Below are 15000 nucleotides of genomic sequence, written 5' to 3'. Positions count from 1 at the left end.
GCTCTTTAAGGGAAGATAGGGCATCTCCTAAAATGTGGAAGTTTGGTGCTTTAGAGATAGGGCCGGCACGCTTTGCTGGAAAGCAATAAGTTAACAAAACAAGGTAGGTCTACCCCCTAATAAAGGTTTCGCTCGACGACCCTGTATCCATTCTTGGTTAAAGCACGGAGAGTTAGGTTTATTATCTCCAGTTTGATGCTATCTTCTCCACGACTTGGTTCTTATGGATCTCCTCCAGGTCCTAGGCATCTTGTCTCTATCTCTGCTCTCTATCGGTAGTAAAATCAGTACTTTGTCTTTGCCTGTCTCTGTCCATTCCTTCAACACTGATGGACTCGGAGTGGCATAACCCCTTTAATAAGAAGCATAAGACCTAAAGCGAGGAGATAGAATCGAAAGAATGATAGCAAGTTCTTTGAAAGTGGGAAGAAAGCCAAGGATACGGTGGTGTGTAGGGTCTTTCAAATCAATCAGGAAAGCGTGAGCTGAGAAGGAACACGGCTTTACGCGCCTTGACAAGTGGATCTACCAAGAATAGCTTTTTCAGCCGTTACTTATTATATGATAGCTCGATCCGCTCACGCATGTGATTGATTTCTCCCCTCTCTTTCGTATCGACCTTTTCAAGAAAACCGGTCTTCGGGTATCTAGGCATGGTTTATGCCATGATAAGTATAGGTGTTCTTGGATTTCTAGTTTGGGCTCATCATATGTTTACTGTGGGCTTAGACGTTGATACGCGTGCCTACTTCACCGCAGCTACCATGATCATAGCTGTGCCCACAGGAATCAAAATCTTTAGTTGGATCGCTACCATGTGGGGAGGTTCGATACAATACAAAACACCCATGTTATTTGCTGTAGGGTTCATCTTTTTGTTCACCATAGGAGGGCTCACTGGAATAGTTCTAGCAAACTCTGGGCTAAACATTGCTCTACATGATACTTATTATGTGGTTGCACATTTCCATTATGTACTTTCTATGGGAGCCATTTTTGCTTTATTTGCTGGATTTTACTATTGGGTGGGTAAAATCTTTGGTCGGACATATCCTGAAACTTTAGGCCAAATCCATTTTTGGATCACTTTTTTCGGGGTTAATCTGACCTTCTTTCCCATGCATTTCTTAGGGCTTTCGGGTATGCCCCGTCGCATTCCAGATTATCCAGATGCTTACGCCGGATGGAATCCTCTGAGCAGTTTCGGTTCTTATATATCCGTAGTTGGGATTCGTCGTTTCTTCGTAGTTGTCGCAATCACTTCAAGCAGTGGAAAGAACCAAAAATGTGCGGAAAGTCCCTGGGCTGTTGAACAGAATCCAACCACACTAGAATGGTTGGTACAAAGCCCTCCGGCCTTTCATACTTTTGGAGAACTTCCTGCGGTAAAAGAGACAAAAAGCTAAAAAAAAACCTCTCCTAACTATGAAGGAAGTTTCATAGAGATAGGTGTGGGGAAATAAGTTCTTCTTTTGAAGAGTTAGTTGGCTGGCCTACCGGCCCGCAGATTAGGTTGGCTTTTATCGCCAACTAAACTGCGTAACCAAAGCGATTCCTTCTTGGTGGAGATAGGTGGGTCCTGGTCCAACCTAAATCAGTTCGAACCTGACGGGTCGTTCGTTCGTCTGGAGAATCTCTCTCCTTACTCAGGATTTCTTTATCTTCGAGGCAAGGCATATTCATATGTCGAAGAAGGGGGAAGTGTCTCCATTTACGCTCATAGAACCCGTAAAAAAGAATATACCGTCGTTTAAGGACCAAGGATGCGATGTGAGAAGCGTAGGTCGGAGTAGCAGGAGTATGCGACAAGCAGTTGCATGTTTGATGTGGGTCTGTAACGAGATGAATTAGAACACTTGGAATCCTCGCGGATATAGCTGCCACGAGGGCTCTTTCCCACTTAATAGATTCATTCCTTCGTTACGGCGGTTGAGGGTACCTGCCGTTCAGAGATTCTATCAGAGTAGGAAGGTTAGCCAAGTTATCCTGCCTAGTTTAGATAAAGCACCCCGATCATACCAGACGCAACCCGATCATTGTATACATAACATAGTGGAATTTGAGTAAATTCTCTCTGCCTTTCCCATTTCCAATTCAAAAACCACTAGGCATAGAAGGAAATCTTTCCAGGTAGAAGGTTCTCAGTAATCAGCAGTGGGAATAAGCCCTTCCAGTCTTTTTCGCCTAAGAAGGTTTTGGAGGAGGAACCTATGGGAACGGCAGTCCTGCATCGAGATTATTAGTTGCTTACCGCTGCACATTTTATCAAGATCAACCTGTGGGAATAGCCGTCCCTTCCTTACCAAAGAAAGAAAAAAGGAATGACGCGGTCTGGTTTACAAGTAAGAGAGAAATAGGATAAGGGTAAAGGTGACGTTTTAGCTCTTTGTTCCGCTCTTGGTTTACAGGCTTTGTTAACCGGACCGGAAAAGGGGGCATTTTCTGGGTAGGTTTCCCTATTAAGTCAGCACCGGATCAAGATTGGAGACCCACCACAAGCAGAGAACAAAAAGCCTAAGAGTGCTGACCAACCATCTGCAAAAGGAGTAACAGAGCAAAGCGGAGAAGAGAAGGAAGCTCTCAGGTTTAGTGATTCATACCTGTCCTGTCTTTTGTTTCCAGGGTTTCGATTTCCGGTCCAGAGCTAGTCTACTTATTTATTTTATACGGAAACGTAATTTTGCATATTATACGGAATTTGTCATACCAGGTTTTCCTAGAGTTGAGGAATTCTATCCATTCCAGGAAAAGCACTGGTTTGAGAAACTACACTACAGGAAAGTACTAAGGAATAGGAAGCTGCTACTTATACTTATTATTCTTGTCCAAAGATGCCAGGCCGAGACAGAAACCCAACTAGTGAAATAGAACGGATCTCTCTAATAAACTGGGGTTCTTCTCTTCGGGTTGCTGGTATCCTTATATGGATCCGTCTTGTCTCCTCGGCTCGATAAGCTAGCAAAATCAGTTCGTTGCATTGGTCTGTCCGGTCAGTCAGTCAGGAAAGCACGTCAAGTCGGTTAATAGCTCTGGTCCGTTTTCTAACTCGGTGAATTGGTATGGTCTGGAGGCCCGGCAATAACAATAGCAGACAGGTCAGTTGTTCAAGTCCGTCTGGTTGATAGGTCAGCTCGGTATAGAATCTTGTCTGGTTTCTTAAGTCGGTAAAGTCCAATCAGTAGAGTGCCAGTTAAGTTCCTCAAGTAAGGATCTTTGATTCCTCCAATTCGGTAGGTAATCATAATAGTCACGGCTCGGAATGCGAAGATGCTGCTAATCTGTTAAAGGGATCTAGATCGCATTTATTTGATATGCGTCCCTTCTTCAACCCCGGATGTGTACCTAATGCCAGGGAATAACGTAGTTCTAAAGTAGTGACTCGTGTCTTGGAGGTCGTCCATCCAAATGTTCCTCTTTGCCATTGCCCGCGTCTACTCCTATAACCGAATCGATGGCCTATAGCGCCATGCCATAATGAAATTCTTGATCATTTCTTTGTTTGTAACATGGCGTAGTGTATCACTGGGTGCCACAATCCCATTCAATTCTTGTCCATTCAATACCATGGATATATCAATTTCTATTTTCAGAAAGCTCCTATTTCGATTGATATCTCTAGCAAATATATGCGTAGCGTATGTCAAGATAAAGTGAATCAATCCGTATGACGGCAAGGAGCGGAGGCAGCTTCAACTCAAGTGAGGAGCAAGCTTACCTCAGGCGGGTAGATTGATCGGCTCCTTTATATCTCGGGATTTCGCTTAGGCCACCCAGGCCATACCATAGAAAAAAGATCTGGTTTCCTTTCCCTCATCAACCTGCCGCTGCCGTTCTTTTATTTCACGAAAAAATCTTTCCGTCCGTATTGAGCAACTCAAATTCCTAGAAAGCTGTTGGTGCACCCACCCAGTGAGTAACTACTAATGCAGTGAGTAACTACTAATGTTACGAACAAAGAAACTTTCAAAAAGTGGACCCAACAAGCAAAGCAACGGATTGGGTTGCACTGCCTTTCGGCGTTTTAGTTAGGCGCATCCTCTTGCGGGATCAAAATCTGCCATAGCACGCTCCGCGCCTTTGAAGGAACATTTGCTCGATGATGGTCCTACCCTACGCGGGCTTACTAACGATGGCCAAGCACGCAGTCATTCCCATTCTATTTGATAGGGGAAGCAAGCTAGTCAAAGAAGAAGGAAGCATGGGTATAGGTAAGTCTAGACATATTGACACGGGCGTATACTGAAATAGGCATAAGGCCGCTAACGGTAAGGAGACAGCACCGCTTCTTTGTTCGTAACTAGGACATGCATTGATGCTAGAGGCAGACTCCTAGCACTTATCACTCCTTAGATGAAGCAAGACAAGAGTGAGTCCGCTAAGGGAAAAGTATGACTCAAAAAATGATGGCAGATTTTTATGGAAACGATTATATTTTAGTATATTGTATCATTGGGTTTGTCATTGTCGATAGCTATTCTTGCCGCCGTTAGGGCTGGCCAGATGATCCATCACATAAATGCTATTAATGTTGAAACACAAGTAACTAATATATCCAAAGATGTTCTTAAAGAACAAATCATTTATCAATTGGAAATACTCTATAAAGTCTATAGAGATACTACTGAGGGTGTGCACTTACCGGCAAGAGTCAATCTCCAAGAAGTAAGCACACATCTATTTTTTGTAGACGAGAGAGTGAGCCTTCTAAACAGTATCTACTGTGATCTTATTGCAAAGGGAACTGGAAGTGAATACTTTGGCCAAGTTATACAATTTCTTCTGGGATAGCTTGTTGTGGGGCTTTCCGAAGGGTCGTTCTGAGAGTGGTCTCTTTTCTTTAAGGTAGCATATATTGTCGGAGAAGGGAGGGATCCAGGCCAGGTCTAAAAGTGCCGAGTTGGGTTTGGGACAAGATCAGGAAATAGTGCATCTTATATAGTGGGTGCCAACTTGATTGTTGCTGGGATTGCTTGATAGGAAACTTTGATTGATACGAGCAGATGTGAATGAATTGAAATAGTCAACAGTGGTGATATGTTCCCGGTATCTACACTCGGATCTACTTCTGCTACTGAGACTGCTGCTACTGTAAAAGCATCAGGAACGTGTCAATTCACTGAATAAAGTGCTCTTTCCATTGATTTATGGATGAAATCACGAAAAAGAGAAGGAACCACCGATTCTTCATCAAAAATAGGGGTTCTGGAGCCAGTTTCTCAAATCGTAAGTAGATCCAATCCAGGGCAGTTGATAAGTGAGGTTCTCCGGTCGAATGCAAATAAGCCAGAGCGTATCTCTTGTTTCGAGGAAGAAACAAACATCCTGGTCTCAATAGATCTTGATTCTATGCATGCGTCAGACACATCACGAGCCGGAACAAACGAGTGCTTTCAACTCACGAGCCGGAACAAACGAGTGCTTTCAACAATAAGCAATACCCGAGCTTCCTTCTACCAACCAGGATTCCGATACCAATTCCAATCTGGCACAGCACAAGGAAGTAGCGCACCAGAAGAACCAATACGAGAACCCTTCCTTCCAGCCAGAATCCGTCTTTCTTGTCCTTTGCATTCGAGGAATGGGATCTGCCTTGTGGAAACAAAAGCTATTTGTTCGAGTCAAGCAAGCGGACAGTCAGCTAAGAATACTGGAAGAGAACTCTCTAGCCCTGCACTTAAACTAGACTAGAAATCCGAAAAAACACTAGTTTTGGCCCATAGCGAAATAGAGTTTTTCTTCTCCGCGGACTCCCCATGCTTGGCGCCATAGGCTTTAGGACTTTTGGCACTAGGGAATCATACTTTGATCAGATCCGTGGACAGGCTACCGAGGTCAAATCGGATTATGGACTTTTCCAGCTAAGTGAAAACGCACTTCACTACTAGCAAAGAAGTCAGCTCAGGGCAGGGCCGGTGGTAATCTCAGATAGGAACTTGCCAGGATCCTTCCATACCTGCCATCCACCACTACTACTGATCGTTTCCCAGAACGAGCCATACCTTTTCCCAGAATGAGAATACGTCTGAAGACGAATAGCGGTGCCTAGCTTTAGTTTCCACACAACACGATGGATCTATCACTCTCTTTAGCCAGGCCATTCTCTAGAGGAGAGTTCCGAGAATGAATTCCAATCTGGTACCAATCGTAGAAATTGTATTGTAGAGTTCTTATCACGCCTAGCACAGCTACAAGCATTCCTCGAATGCAGAGACAAGACGGAGGATATCTGATCCCGCAGAACATCTGCTACCAACTATGGATTACCTTGTTTCCATGAAATCCATGTTTCTGGCACCTTGGCCCCCTCTACCTACGAAATTCTGATTCCTATTGCTTAAGAAAGTACAGCAGAAATAAAGTCTTTGGGTAGATGAGGTCACTGATTAGCCCGCTGAGCTGCTCTGTCCACTCTACCGGGATGGGATGGTTTATGCGCTTGTCCCGATGAAGCTTAGGATCCGATAGAAACACGGGGTCAACTAAGGAAAAAAAAATGGGAACCTCTACATGACGCGCCTTCCTCAGGATGTGCGCTCTCTTTTCAAGATTGAGAATGACGACACAGCCTGGAGGTCTTTCGTCTACTTCTTCTGTCCAGGCCTGTTTAGCATTCTAAGCACCCGCCTTCCTATACGCATAAAGTGGAGTTATATTAGTACCTAACACCACAATATAAGTCTTATTCTAAGTAGGATCACCCACATTTATTTACTAAGATTTGCTTTATGAAAGTAAATGACACTAGGATGGTTTCAAAATATATTTTTGATGATAATAATCAAGAAGGTAGCGTACTCACTCTTATAGTATAAGCTTGTACAAGTAAGCCGGTATTAAACTACTCTTATTAGGCAAGCTGGTAAAGACCTACTCTTAGGCATCGATAGTAGGTATTGTCAATTTCTTCTTTTTTCAAATATCCTCAACCACATGGCCAGAGAAGGGAAGTAAGGAAGAGTATAAGTCTAAGATATAAGTAAAGGTGGGGCTAAGACCTCTAAGTCAAAGAGTGAGGGCGTTAGCGGGTAGTATTTTGGAATGCTGATGTATTTGATTGATAAACCATTGAGTCGTAAATGACCTATTTAGTTCCGGATGAAATATTGATTGACTTTCCATTATACCCTTCTTCCAGCGAAGTGCTTTAACTCTCTTACATCTACCCTCTCTTCCAATCAAGTATCTAGAGAAGGTAGCGAGCCTTTTGAGGTATGGCCTGATAGCGCCTTATAGTCTTGACCCGAATGCTTGAATTTCAGACCTCACTGGTCTCAAATAAATAGACTTTCCTATCCTCTTAAGGTTCTCTATGCCCTCAGACATTGATTGCTATACAGAATTTAGCATAAAGTATTTGATTATTGATTATTATTATAAGGCTGAGAGAGCAAGTAACTTAATGAAGCAAGACTTAGAAGAAAAGGAGAGAGATTCTCTACATGAACGAACGACTCGTCAGGTTCGAACTGACATAGGTGAATCGGACCAACACCTATCTTACACCAACAAGGAGTCGCTTTCTCTATGCCCTACTTACGAGCTCTTTGCTTATTATTTCTCGGGTGGGATGAAGGTCGAAATGTCTAGTTTGAATTGCTTATGCTTATATAGTTTGAATCGTCTAGCTTCATACCAAGGTTGTTCTACAAAAGAACCAAGTAAGAAAGTAAGCCCGTTCAATTGAAATAGCTTCCTCGCTTCGCAGTTCGATACCCACTGAAACTATGGATACGATAGACTCGGGAGGGGGAAAGGGTTACTTTATTTGGGCTGCTAAGTCTTTCTTGTTGATTCCGTAAATAAAGAGGACCTTCTTAATCCTTCGTGCTGCACACCCGCCTCACGGGACCTATCCATTCGAGCTCTCTCCTCTAATCCCAACTCGACACGGCTGGACGACGACGCCTGTTCACTTATAACGAAATCACACGTTAAGCCCGATGAATTCATCTACAATTTCTGGATTTGTCGGTTTGGCAAGGCAGAACCAGGGCCCTTCCATTAAGGTTATATTATAGTTTCGATAGGAGAGATGCAGACCAGATAGGAATGCAAGAATACTCTGTAAATTGTTTATTAATTGGTTTAGTCTGTGGAAGAGAAGTATCGATCTAGAGGATTGCCCCCCCAGACTGACCTAGTTGTCCTTGACTTGCTTCGGAAAGAAAAGACCTAGTACTTGTTTACCTTGACCATGGCTACTTTCCCGCCGCCTTTCCTTCTATACTTTTCCTATGTGCTATCCCAGGCATCCCTTGTCAAGCTACCTATCCCTACGAAAAAGCAAGCCTACTTACTACGTGTTTTCCTCTATTGGCAAGTACGCATATACTGACCTACTCACATGCATATCTTTCATAAATAAATCCCCTAAAAAAACAAACTAGCCCGTATCTTCCTAGTCCTTGTTGCCAGCCCTACTCGACTATTTAGAAAAAGCTACTACTTGAGTGCATACTTTTACTATTCTTTAAAGAAAAAACACACACTATTTATGAGTTTATGCCCCACCAACAGAGCAAAAGAACGCTCAAATGAGGAACTAGAATATGAAAGTGCAAAATCTCCTACCGAACAAAGAAAGCACTATATCTCATTTCAAAAAGAAGGTAAAAATTCTTCAACCTAACTCAACACAACTATATTTCTACTATATATGTATGTTTGTAACGTGCCACAAAACCATCTTAAGATTAGACAGTTATCAATCAGCAAACGCATTGACCACATGCAAAAAATAAAGACGGATCTCCTTCCTTTTATTCGGTGCTTTCCTTTTATAAGTCACTGCTATTCTTCCTTGACCCTTCTTACCTTTGCTAGATTTTGCATTCCCCTCATTACTATTCGGCTCAGTATTATCTTCACCTTTGGAATTGCTTCCACCAGAAGTAGACGACAAGTACCGTAGATGTCAGAATTTCGTATATAGCAAATTCAGGTAGTAAGTAATGGAACTGTAGCATGCAAAGGGACTGTACCATGGAAATGGAGAAGAAATCTCCATCAAGTTTTTCCATTTTATGCCATATGAATAAGAGATTCCTTTTAGTTAGAAAGCTCGCGTAGAAGTTTGCTATCAAAGACCTCGGTATTCTTTTCATCCGCGGTTTCCCACTTCTCTGTCTCTGGGTGAATGCCTCTACCAGAGGTTATGCGCTAGCTTGGGAAAGCCTTAAGTTATATCTTAATCTGTCCGCGATAGAAGTTGCGGAGGAATGAAACGACGATTTCGGGATAGGAAGAGAAAGGGATTGTGCTTTCGACCGTGGCGAGATAGGATAGACTTGGGATTCTTTCTTGGCCCTTGATTCCCAACACTCTGGGGCTGAATTAATTAATGAAACTAATAGGAAGGATTGGGATGATGAACTGGTGATATTATTTCTTTCGCTGACTGACCAAGGTAATTAATTCCTTCCATTGGCCAGGCGGGTAAGCAAGGAGACGACGTTCTCATTAAAAAAATGAAATATGCCATGCCGAATTCAAAAACAACTCCTTAAACTCCGTCGTTTACTGACATCCTCTCGGCTATCATACGTCCTCCGCTTATCTCTCTTAGGCATAGGCATCTCAACACATTCCTCCTTCCGAGTTGCTTGTCCGAACTTGGCTCTTTAGTAAAACGAAGGAGCTGCTAAGCTATTATTAGGTATCAATTTAGGAGCCTTTTTTCATTTCCAACTACATTATTGTGAGCATTCGGAACCCGTTCCTGCGCGGTCATCAAATTGGCTGGCTTTGGACCCTCGATCGCAGCAATGAACTCAGCGTCCCACTTAACTTACTTTTGGTACTTTTGAATCTTGTCCCATCCCATAGCTTCACAAGTGAATCTACCTATGGATCCATAAAGTTGATCATTACTTTTCAAATTCTTATTTCATGTGTCCGCCATAGCGCTTATCTATCTCCTGGTCTGATTCATCTTTGGAATGTAACCGGACATATTACAAGGCGAAAAAATAGTGATTTCATCGATTCCGGATTGCCCAGTGTCTCCCTTTCCCTCTTTCCTTTCACTTTCCTCGCATAACGAAAGCATGATTTACCCAAGCCGAGTATCTTGTTAGAGTAGTAGATTCCGCGCTCGAGATGATGTGTGTGACCGGGCAGGGGATTCTTTTACTCCAAAGCCGTTGCGCAGGTTTGTGTGTGACAACTATGTCGATCAGTTTTTAAAGACGCCCAGAAACTATGTCTACAGATTCCGACAGAGAGTACAAGTGGTGCCATCGGAGGAAGCTGACAACCTCAGAACAAGAATGGAAAAAGGATTGATTGCTCGACGAAGTAGTACCAACAGGATATATTAATCACTAGGTTACGGTAATATGTGCTTGTCTCCAAAAAGAAGGATAAAAGGATAGATTAGCAAAGCAGTCACTCCCAACGGCAGATGAAAACGCTACCGACACATCTACTAAATCATCTTAAAAACCTTGAAGAGACGGGATTATATAATAAACTCATTTAGTTGATAGATCATTATTGGATTCTTTTTATTGTGACCAAGATCCATGAAATAGCTCTCTTTATACTACGTTATAACTAGCGGATACTTCCCATTCTTATGTCTTCTTTCCTTATTACGACTCCTGTGCTTAGATAAAACACGACGTTTGAGTTTGGACATAGCCAATTGCTACTTACGGTGCTAGGCCTTTTCAAGCAATGGAAGGCAGACTTGAATGCCAATCAGACATGGCCAGAAGCTTACATAATATCACTAGTTTCTCTTGTTTATCACTTAATAAATAGTCTTATTTGTCCGAGGGAGCGAGGAGAGAAGATGACAGGTTGAGTAGACAAAGGTGGGTCATTGTCCCAATGTAGTAGTATTTTTGTTTTGCTTTCAGCTGATCTATATCAAAATAGTAGAATAAATAAAGGCAAAGGATTTGGTTCAGTCGTCAAGTACAGATTTCCTTTACCCAGAGTTGGGAACTCTCAATAGTTGTTTGAATACCGACTGCCTTCCTTGCGCTTCAATTCCTCTTATCCAATCCAACTTCCCCTGGGAGCCAAGCAGAAAAGCAAGTCCTCTAGTTATGGATGCAGTACTCACCTCACTAAACTTAGCAAGAACTAATTCAAGTAGAATTACAAATAGCGAGAAGTGGATGAAAAAGGGATCGAGCCTAGCTCGAAAACAGCTGCTCCTTCCCTCTTTCTTGCTTGCTTTACTCGGTATTCAGTGAAAGATTAGGCTTGGTAATTACAGTTACCAATGGTAAGGATTGGCACGTGAACTTTCCTTTTTATCGAGCTCGAAAAAGCAATGGGTGGGTTGGCTGTGAAAGGAGAGTAGAGTTTTTTAGTCTAGTAAGAAAAGTACTGGGTGAGGCTCCTCACATCCATAACATATTATCTGTACTCTTTTTCAAGCATGCCTCTTTTTAATGACTCTCTTTTTCAACTTAATTGTGGCATTTCATTCTGTTATCGACTAATGGTTGACACTGGAGAAGCATTGAAGGCTCCTTCCATAGATTCCAAAGCCCTGTTTGCTATTATCAGAATATTCTGACTCCCTTGTTGTCTTATTGATCTGACCAACCGCAATAACAACATTGCCATTCGGGGTTACGCGAGTCGGAGTATTAAATAAATGGAATATTCCAGCAGGAGCAACCGAACCATCTTCTCGTTGTCCTTCCATTCTTCTGACCAATAAAATAGCTCTTGGTCATAAGAATCCAGCCGGAGTTCGAAATCGGAGATAAGAATTGAATCGATTTCAGGCACCTCCCTCAAGCCGAAACCGGAACAGGAAACTTGTAACTTCTAGCCGAGAAGGATAAGAGAGGTTTGTCTTGCTTTGTCTTATAGTGATTGTGTGCCAGGGGTCAGTGAAGAGACGGGACGCTATTGTCCCGGACTACTTGGACTAGTCTACTAGGACTCGGGGGAAGAGACTTGTTTGTGATAGGACGAGAGATCAAGTACAGTGTTCGGTTCAAACTAGGCAACCTCTTCGTTATAAGACCGAGAATAGTATATGCCCCGTCTCACCACTAGCTAGGGCCACCAGCATTAGGAAACTAAGGAAGAGTCGTATGGCTAAGGAATTCAGGGCTGATAGAGCTCTTGGGAAGAAGTCAGTATCCAGCTTTCTTTCATTGATATCACAGTAACAAGCGAGGAAAGGACAGTCTTTCAAGAGAAGATAGGTCTGTTTTTCATTAAGGAATTGCGGCGAGTATTGCTTGTTTCCCAGATCCGGTATCAGGACCTGTCGATAGATGGGATGGACCCACCCATTTGACTCTTATGAATTGATAGTTAGATACTATTGCTAAAGGAAAGTAAAGATAGTGGTTTGTGTTGCAAAAAGCTAGTTCAAGGTCAGGCTCCGTCAAACAGAGTCGTCAAGAACGAAAAGCTGAAAGAATGATGTGTCAAACAGTGATTGCGCACAGAGGTTAGTTAAGTATAGGAACTATTGTCCCTAACGAGAAGTATGCTGCTGTCCCAATAAAAGGATAGTTGGACGGTATCGATTGAGGGAATAGGGATAGGTGGTTAAACGCGATGCTGCGCCTAACTATATAGAACGGTGATCCATGAAGAGAAGTCGGCCAGCTATTAAGTCAGAGAAGTCATCAACCTATTACTAGTGTCAGTTCTGTTAAGAGAAGTCATCAACCTATTACTAGTGTCAGTTCTCTTCTTCCTCTCTACCAATTGAATGTAAGTATTGATTTCGCCTAATAGGGACAAAGCAAAGTAGGGTGGTCAAGTACAGTATGCCTGGAGTTCGTAGTGCCCACTAGATATCATTGGCAAGTTATAGAAGTCTTTCTCTCTTCTAAGATATCATTGGTCAGTGCAGCGAGGGGCAACCATCATTTCTATTGCTCTGTAAAGAAAAGATAGGACAAGGGTCTTGCTCCACCCAATGGAGATAAAGCACGGGGATCCGTTAAGGGTGTATTGAATCGATAAGAAGCACTTGAATTCTAGTGGGCCCGGCTACCCAACACTAGCCCCGGATCATTTATGTATTATCAATTGATAGTAGGGGCAGGCAGGGGAAACTCTTTATATCAGTTAAGTAAACTACTGATTGTATTGTGGGCTGGGATCCTACTTCTATAGCGAAGTAAAGAAGTGTGGAATGCGCTATCTCGAAGTAAAGAAGTGTGGCTTGATAGATAAGTTGCACAAACCTTTGAGCTCGATACGATATAGTCTAGCAATTAGTTCATAGACGGGAAGCTCCATTCTCCCATTGTTCGGGACTCTCATTGTTCTGTTCAGAAAGTAGTCGGCATCTTCCTTTATTCAATTAGCAAGGCAGTGCTGGTTGATTTCATCATTTCTAGGTATACCCTCTCCCTTTTCTACGAAGGTTTGCTGCTCCGCCTGCACCAGTGAATTATTCTATTCTTCTCCTTTGGTTTAGTCTGTGGGGAAATCAGAATTCACCATTGAATCCTGTGGATCAGCTCCCTTACATAATAATATTTCACTGTATCAGCTACGAGGGGAAAATCTGAAAGACAGAGGATAGAGAGTGACAGAAAGAGTGTGAGACTTGCGCCGCTCTCCATTTCGAGGGGATTTCGACGATTCTGGGGTGATTGAACTATTTCTTTACCTGTTCAATTTCTAACGAATCAAGATATCCTCTTGTTCCGGTAGAAATAGTAGCTATCTGCTCTTCCACTTGGAGAGGATTTGCCTGGGATTGTTTAAGCAATTCCCTGAATCGTTGACCCCTTGCCAATTGATTCTGACTTGTTTTATCGAGAGCAGAGGCGAATAATAGGCTTGTCACTCTGCGAATTGAGCTAGTTCCAATTTGGATTTGCTAGCTACTTGTTTGATGGCTTTAATTTGAGCCGCGGATCCTACTCTGGAAACAGAAATACCCACATTAATAGCGGGTCGAATTCCGGCATTGAATAGATCCGCAGATAAGAATATTTGTACATCTGTAATGGAGATTACATTAGTAGGAATATAGGCGGAAACGTCTCCAGATTGAGTCTCAACTATTGGTAAAGCAGTCATACTTCCTTCGCCTAAAAGAGAATTTAATTTAGCGGTTCTTTCTAAAAGGCGTGAATGCAAATAAAAAACATCCCCTGGATAAGCCTCACGGCCGGGAGGTCTTCTTAATAGAAGGGACATTTGGTGATAAGCTTGTGCCTGTTTGGAGAGATCATCATAAATTATTAAAGTATGCCGTTCGCAGTACATAAAATACTCAGCCAGGGCTGCTCCCGTATAAGGAGCGAGGTATTGTAATGTAGCAGGTGAATCCGCCATTTCAGCTACTACAATAGTGTATTCCATGGCCCCCTCCTCATGGAAAGTAGTTACTACTTGAGCTACGGAGGATGCTCTTTGACCGATAGCTACATAAACACATATTACACCTTGCCCTTTTTTCTTGAGAATTGTATCTGTGGCTACTGCTGTTTTGCCAGTCTGTCTGTCCCCAATAATGAACTCTCGCTGACCGTGCCCTATAGGGATCATCGAATCGATAGCAATAAGCCCTGTTTGAAGAGGTTCGTATACGGAACGCCTGGAAATTCTACCTGGAGCAGGAGATTCAATTAAGCGAGATTCGGAAGCTACAATTTCGCCTCTCCCATCAATAGGTTTAGCCAGAGCATTTATAACACGACCCAAGTTATATACGCTCACGGGTATCTGAGCAATTCTTCCTGTTGCTTTTACAAAACTTCCCTCTTGATGCTAAACCATAGCTCTAACTGAGTCAAATTCCACAATTTCTAAGAATGATATGCTTTTTTTCATTTTCCACTGTGAAAGCTTCTCTCAATCCCTCCCTAGTCCTTTCTTTCCTGGGCATAGGCTTACGTGGTTGACCGCCCACATTCATTCATTGTTCGTTCTGTTGTGGAATAGAACCACAGAGCTAGCGCAATTGGGATTTAGAGTCCCATGCGTGAAACTAAAGAGGATTTTCAGTCCTCTGCTCTACCAGCCAGAACCTAGAAGGACACTTCACACCCGATT

This window comes from Triticum urartu, chromosome 2A, assembly GCF_056163025.1.
Source record: "Triticum urartu cultivar PI428250 chromosome 2A, HENAU_Tu73, whole genome shotgun sequence".
NCBI lineage: Eukaryota > Viridiplantae > Streptophyta > Magnoliopsida > Poales > Poaceae > Triticum > Triticum urartu.
The sequence above is the reverse complement of the archived record's forward strand: the minus strand, read 5'-3'. Positions refer to the sequence as shown.